This window comes from Pyxicephalus adspersus, chromosome 3 (genome assembly GCF_032062135.1).
Source record: "Pyxicephalus adspersus chromosome 3, UCB_Pads_2.0, whole genome shotgun sequence".
NCBI classification, from domain to species: Eukaryota; Metazoa; Chordata; class Amphibia; order Anura; family Pyxicephalidae; genus Pyxicephalus; species Pyxicephalus adspersus.
The window spans coordinates 149,171,509-149,179,565 of NC_092860.1; the positions used below are offsets into that span (position 1 = coordinate 149,171,509).

At 40.4% G+C, this 8,057-nt stretch overlaps 1 long non-coding RNA gene across 1 annotated transcript; it reads right to left on the reverse strand.

Annotated features, from left to right (window-relative positions):
* Nucleotides 1–3,272: 3,272 nt before the first annotated feature.
* Nucleotides 3,273–8,057, reverse strand: LOC140327844 (uncharacterized). The gene is made up of 4 exons (XR_011920149.1): nucleotides 8,015–8,057; nucleotides 7,835–7,906; nucleotides 5,057–5,133; nucleotides 3,273–3,402 (listed from the first exon to the last, which is right to left on the reverse strand). It is a non-coding gene; the product is annotated as an uncharacterized lncRNA (long non-coding RNA).

An 8,057-nucleotide genomic window follows, 5' to 3' on the forward strand; every position in this document is an offset into this window, starting at 1 on the left:
TTTTGCCTAAGCTAAGATAATGTCCTGAGTTTGCTGCAGGTTGAAGGAAGCATTTCTTCAGTCTTGTCATTTACCAACATCAAATTGCAACATTTGTAACTTGCAACATATAACTTGTAGCCAATCACAAGGTGAGGACTGATATTATAGGGGGTGTACTAGTATTATAGGAGGGTGACTGGGGGGGGAATAGTATTATATAGGGAGTGATTGGGGTGCACTAGTATTATAGGGGGGTGGCAAGGGGGAGATAGGGGTGCAGTAGTATTATAGGAGGGTGACAATGGGTGGGGGGTGTTCAAAATTGCATACATAAGCCTATCAAGGATCTTCACGAGCGCACCTGGACTCACACCCCTTCAGGGTGCCGATCTCTTACATGAATCCCCGTGGTGGTCGTCTTGTTTAAGGGAATATTTATAATGAATTACAAAACTGATCTTTATCTTTATTTTCCAATGCTCATATCAGGAATCACCTCATCAATTTCCAGCTCTTCTGTGCTCCAGCATTATTTGGTTTTATCAGGAAAATGATTTTTATATCCTTAATGTACTAGAGGTGTCATCCTATTAGCTGACCGGACGCCGGCTTTACACAAACACCAGTCTACTTCACATATTTTATATGCAGTGTGATTGTGGTCATGCCATTTGCTGCTGTCTGTAAATAATAGAGAGGATCTATGTATTAGGTTTTCACTCTATCCACCTGTTAATTTTATTTTTTGCCTTTTTATTTCTCACCAACACTCAAAAACTTAAAAGGTAAACGTTTCCTAGTGGCCGAACTTTATTTAAAATTCATAATACCTGTCATAGCACCAGAATGGGAAGGTTGAAGCTAGTGGAGCATCTGCTAAAATATGTTTTTGTTTTTGTGAGGGGGGGGGGCCGCATCAGGTGACTTTTCAAGGCAAATCGTCCTTGCCTCTATACGATGCCCCCAACATTTACAGCACACTCCTGCCACCATTGCAGCCCGAGCTAGAATTCCCAATGTTGGCTGCTAATGATAGTAGTGAGGGGTCTGACAGTCATGTGACCCAGGCACTGAAAGAAATCACATGTATCTGAAGTCCCTGACAGAATATAACAGTGGCATAAATGGCAGGGTCCCCCTTTACAAAGACACTTGGCCTTGAATAGACAACTTGTGTAAAACATGACGCTCATACCAGTGGACTATTTTTTGGTACATAAACTTTAAGCCCAAGTACTACATTATACAAATACATTTTTAGCACCTGTATGGAATGGGTAAAATTCCTAAACAACTTTCCACCCCCTTCCTCACGGAGACTCCTTGGGTTTCCTAATGTGAAGGGTATCTGCTATATGAAGACAGTATAATGGAGCATCATGCAAAATTCTCCAACCACCTCATGGATTTCAGAGTCAACCATTCCCCAAATGTAAAGAGATCCATCACTTTTAATACAGCCACAGATTATAGAGGTGGGGTTCACCAAATGATGGGTAGCTGTTAGACCCGAATCGATATTTATTTAGGAGGTCCATCACAATATTGGTGCTGATTTGCACAGATGGAGATCGGAAATTAGTGAACGGTCCTCCCCTTCTGCCATTGATAATCTGCAAAACAAGGATGCAATAAAAACTTCTGACCACCTTGTGAACACTCTACAGTACAATCCCCCTGTGTGTATGCCATAGATTTAATTTAGATCATTGTAAGGTTTCCGATTTAAAAAAAAAAAAAAAAAAAAAAAAAAACCCAAAAGCAATATAATTCCCCGTCAGGGATTTTGCCTAAGCTAAGATAATGTCCTGAGTTTGCTGCAGGTAGAAGGAAGCATTTCTTCAGTCTTGTCATTTACCAACATCAAATTGCAACATTTGTAACTTGCAACATATAACTTGTAGCCAATCACAAGGTGAGGAAATGATCCATGTCAGACTCACAGATACCCCACAATGACCTTGTATAGATGAGTCAGAACTACCCCCTCCTCAGTCCATAGGAATGTTGGATCGGCTTACAGCAGGATGGAGCTGAGATGATTAGTCGCAGGTCAAATATGAACTGAGGAATCTCAAACTGACTTCAATGGAAGTGGAAAGCACTTTGAAGCCTTTAATATTTGCACATTGACAGAAGTGAAAGTTAACGTCATCACCAGAATCTTCATGATTGTGACACCCCGTAGTGAATATTACCCATGGGCAAGGACTAGATAAAGATGGCCATGGTTTTCCGGCCAGGTAGATATGGTTTGTCTGGTTTCTCCTAACATTAAGTGGGATTTTTTGGGCAGCTTCCAATTAAATTAACATGATTCTTAGAACTACAATTTTGTTAAAACATACAAATTTTTATTGGTAAATTTTAAAAACAAGGCAAACACTGATGTATTTGTCATAGTATTTATAATAGACTTAGAATCTCTACACATCTATCAGAAACCATGTCCACGTCTCATTAGGAGGTCTAGAGCTTGCATATAATAGATCAAAATAAAAACAAAAACATGTCAACACTTTATACAATAAAATATAACAAATGGTGAGTAAGTATTATTTGTCTTTCCCAAATGAAGAGTGAGCTATAGATGCTTTCACTTATATTGGGCAATCAATGGCAGAAGGGAAGGTGAATGAAATCAACATTTAATAATTAAATTTTCATGTATTTTCAACCTAAGATAGACTGACTAAATATAATTTATTTAATTAGCATCACCAATATAATTTCTAAAAATTATTAACACCCAAAATGAGTGACAAACAATATCCTTAATAGTGAATATAAAGCAGTGAGAGTCAAACCATAATTATTAAGCCACCAATAATGTCCAGGTGTCTATATACCATATCAATGTAACCCTATACCATAGAATAGGCATTTACTACCCATATGCAGAGGGTTGTAGTTTTCTAGATATCTAATCACCAAATCCATGCCATCATATATGCTAATGTGTTAATATAACAAACATCTTTATCTATCCAAACAGTGCATAAACCAAACCATTTTTTTTTACTAACAAATAAATCTGTGTCCACAATAAGTGCTTCAAAATATTCTCATGTTTCTATTCAACATTGGATAAAAATTAGTGGAAACTTATACTCAGAAACCACTGTTGAGATGCTTCAGAATGTTCATCGCATAGCTCCCATAACTTTGAAGGAGGAAAACAAAGAACGAAACTTTTTCCAGAAGTCAGGGGAAGTGTCACTGAAGGTTCTGCTTTTATCTGCAGTGTCCAATTTATTTGAGTATTTGGTTTTCCAGTAACTTTAGAGGTGGTATCACTAGTAGGTGTAGGGAATGACGGTGGCTTCAGCTGTTTGTCGAGCTGCCCCTCTTTGGCAAAAAAAGTTCTTTTCTGGGATATCGACAAAGGAAATTCTCTTTGCGTTCCACTTACTTGGAAACCTGAAACACACGTTATGAAGAGATTTAATCTTATAATTTATATTAAAGCAGAATGGTTTCTGAAAAATATACAATAAGGCCCCTCTCAAGCAAAAAAAAAAAAAAAAAAGTTTAAAAGACCTCCTAACATCATGGATTGCAACCCTCCTCACTACATACATAATTGTAGTAACATTCCAACTATGCTATAATTGCATTTGAAACATTTCATAGATCATAGTCTGCTTCTTCAGGTTAAGGGAGTTGAATATTCTAGGTCAGAAAAATATATTATTAAAGTGGACCATATTAAAACAAGACTTACATTATCAGCATGGGGTTAAAAATTGCACATCGTTATATTCTGTCCAGAACACAGTGGATGGCAAATAGGGGGTCAGAAAGTAAGGAGGGCAAGGATACCCCATTAAACAGGACCACCACACAACAGCTGGACTCATACACCACCATCATTGGCACTTTCTTCCTGAATCAGGTTGCAGGACCCAGAGTCCAATGGATGACCCTTTGATGTCCTAGAGGTGATCATTTATTCGTCATTTCCCTCTTCATTTCTGGAATTCTTCAGGCTATCTAGCTTACTTTGTGCTGACTAGAGTGCCATTAGTACAGGCCGTATCAATTATAAGTGCTTGCCCTTCTCCATTAGGGACAGATATCCTCTGCTTTATTAGGAGTTATTTTTTCCTTTTCAAGGGAGAGAAAAGTCAGCAACATTCAGGGAATCCTTTGATAACCCTGAAAGCTTTCCGTTCCCATTGACCACCATGATGCACAACCCCATCCTCTTATGTAGGACAATGGCTGAACTTTTTATCTATTTTCTGGACTGGGGATATTTGCAATGACATCAGCCGCAACTATATTCACTGTGGTGTCATTGGTTTCTTAGTTTTGCCTACATCCTGCTTCCAAGGTCCTCAGGAACTGGTTGGATAACAAACTACTGGACTAATACCACACTAGAAATTGTATCTGTTCATGAGAGAAGGCAGTGCCATAACTTGAGTGGTATTGGCTATACTACTTTCATGGATGGATACAATGTCCGGAGTAATATTTGCAATGGTTTGTGGTTCTGTCACCTGGGTAGTATTGGCTTAAGTTTCTCCTGCATTCAGAAGTGTACAAAAGTTGACAGCACTTCCAAAGTGGAATGGCCTCAATAATTATCCTAAAAAGATCCCAGTTCTGGTGGCACCCAACTCGCTCTGGAAATTTGCTTAAAAGCCTCCTTTCTTTACCTGGACAATGTCCTGCGTGGCATTACAAATGTTTTGCAGAACATCACCTGAAGTTTTCAGGTGCTGAGGTACAGGTTCAATATCCTGGGTGACATTTGCTGGCGGACATCTCCTGGGTAGCGTTAGCTTACGGATTTCTTCCTTCATTACCTGTGCTGGCCATTGCCATGAGATATCCTGAATCACAGAGCAGGCATGTGTAGTATCAACCCACATGCTAGTCAAGTGATTCTGGTTATCACATGAAACTCATTTCAGGTAATTTATGTAGCACACCTCAATCTCCTTCATTTGGGAGGCATTTAGCCTTGTGAATTGCTGCACACACATCCGTGGTATGCCCCTCAGATCCTTGCACCGTGATGCCATCCGTATCCTGCTCTATAACGGGGGAGAGTTTTACTCCTTACCTTCCCTTTGGTGCCCGACGGCACCTGGGTGGTTCTTATGCTGTGGCCTTCCATATTGCAAAGCTTGTTATCTTCACCTTAAGAAACAAAATTAATAATGTGACACTACCAAATATAATACAGACCAGAGTCTTTAAATCAGTCATGTTTATCCCCCTTACCCAGAAAAGAATTGGCGAACCCTGTGTGTGTGTGTGTATTTGTTTATATGTCACCCTGCTACGAACCTGTACAATAGAGCCCAAATTCTGTGAACACCCGACTCACATCTACAGGAACTTGGAGGCAATCCCATGCTGAAACCATGGTTAATACAGATTTAGAGCAGAACGGCATTTCTTGGGAGCTTGGCCTGTCATTATTGCCACAAACCCCAGGGGGCATACCTCTGCTTTAAATAGACTCTGGGCAGTCTGCCCTGAATAGACAAGGTGACAGGGTCTCTTTAAAGGCAACTGTCCCTTCCTTGTGAAATGCAAAGGTGACCGGGTCTCTTCTATTTCATACATACTATGAATGAAATATATAGGAGCACATATAACCAGGACACCAAGAAATGGCGGATAAGAGGCTGCCAAGATAGACAATATTACCAACCAAGGAGGACTTTATAGACATTTTCAAGGGTATGAAGATTACTGCAAGGAAGAAATATTGGGCCAAATTAATTTCAAATCATCCAAGGAAAACGTAATACCTGGATCTTGTTCCTATTTAGTCACATAGTACAAGAAGTATTAGAAGTAGAAATACTATACTGCAAAGTAAAAATGAACTTGGGTGCAGATGGTGTTTGAAGACAATTTTTGCTCTTCGCTACTCCAATGGCCTACTAATGACTTCCTCACTCATAACATGCATGGCTCCAAGACTTTTCTAGAGCTCCCTAACTGTCTGGAATGGTCTTCCTCATACTAATGGGCTTGCTCCTACTTTGTACCAGTGATTGGGGTTAGCTTAAGGTGGCAAGGGTAACGTTATCAAAAGCCAGAGAAATAATGTGGTTGAACCAAGTGGCAGCTTTATCTAGAGATGTGATTTTAGAGGGTGGGGGTTAGGGATATAATTTTAGAAGAGGTTGTGGTCAAGGTTACAGATCTCAGCCATTGACCAGGCCTGGGATGTGGTAAAGGGGTTTAAGAATTAGATAGGTTGAAGGTGATAAAGGTGAAGGTGATAAGGCTGTGATCAGGAAAGGTAAATTGGCAGTTGTCAAGGAGGGCGAGGTTGTAGAGTTTGGGAAATACCAGGTCTAATGTGTGGGGCCATTTATGTTGTGTGTGTCTAGCAGAGGAGGTAATGAGAGCAGTCTGGCTGAGGGGGGAAGGCTGGGCTCATACACAGTACATTTAAGGATTAGGGAGGGCTGGTCATTGGAAAGAATATGTGGGAACCAAGAAGGAAAATTACCCAAAACTTGTGATACTGGGCCAGGGGGTCAGTAGACAACAGCAAGAATAGAGAGGGTGGGGCAGGAAGGGGACTATGTACAGTTAGGTGAGAGAAGGAGACCCACAACATGCCCCATCTCTGTTGCCAGGTCTAGGGGTATGTGTGACGGGCAGGCCTCCGTGAGAGAGGTGACATAGGCAGAGTCTGAGGAGGAAAGCCAAGAAGTTTAAAGACTTAAGAGGTGGATGGTCATTCCATAGACTGCCAGGGAAAGGAGGTAAGAATTTTGGAGTTGGGTGAATGGGAAGAAGGTTAGGAGGAGGGTGAATCTTGGTGAAAGGGCAGGAAAGGGGTTTTGGGGGAGGGCACCAGGGTTGGGTGAGATGTCACCAGCAAGTAGCACAGACAGAAAGCAAGAGCGTAATGGAGCAGAGAGACAATGAGATAACAAACCGGGGAGAAGGAGAGGGAATAGTGCCAGCAGGGAGTACAGGGTGAATGATACAGTGGTAGTGGAAGTAAAGGAGAGTTCTACTTTAGAAGCCACCAGGACTTTTTTCATAAAATTTAAAATCCATAAATGGAGCAGCAATTTCCAACCACTGTGCGCTGAGAGATTATCAGGTGTACCGTGGGACATTATCAAACTCTTCCACTAGATGGCAGGACGTAGCCAATTAACCTGCATATGGGACCTTATAATGTGAAATATGTGCCATGGCACAAGATGTGTTGGGAAACCCAGGATAAGAGGATAAAAAGACAAGGTCAGCTGTGCAAGATTTGTTATAGGGGAGGCCTTACACCTTTACCGATGGGAGTTAAAGAAGGTAAAGGATGGTATGAAAATAAAATGTTCCAAATAGATGACAAGGTTATTGAAAGAGGGGTAACAGGAAAGGGTATCAGAGCAAAATATAAGGAAGACAGGTGATGGGGGCACTGACATTGCAGGGTGATAGGGGTTCATGAAAAGAGTGTATTGCTAATATTGCAGGATGAAATAGAAGTGAAGGGCATGTCAGAAACTAGTAATTAGTTATTGCAGGGGATATGAAAGGATGGGGAAGTGAGGACAGGTGTTTTGTATACTGGTATTATAGGATAATATCAGGTCCAGGGAGACAGGTGATGGGGTGCATTAATTGTTGCGAGGTGATATGGAGGTACAGGAGGGCATGATCAGGTGCAATCCTAATTACTTCCAATTAGATAGTTTGTGTTATATAATAACATCTCCATTACTCCACAATTTGAGGTATATCAGTATCAAGCCATTAGTATGCTCTAAAGCAAAAAAGACAGATAAATGCACTTTTACAAACATATCTTTACATTTAATTGTTTGACATTTAAAGTGATCCAAGAGACAAAAAGTGCACCTACTTGTTTATGTATTTCCAATTAATCAACTTCATATGTTCACCAAGAGAAATTATTCTGTTTAGCTCTGATAATCTGTAAAAAAGTCAAGCACATTTCCACCATGTATCCACAGGTAACAATTGCTGTAATCAAACACTGTGACCCCCCTAGTAAAAATTTATAACACCCTTTTACTCTCACCAAAGTGCAGCAATTAAGACACAATTCCACCTGTAGCTTTTTC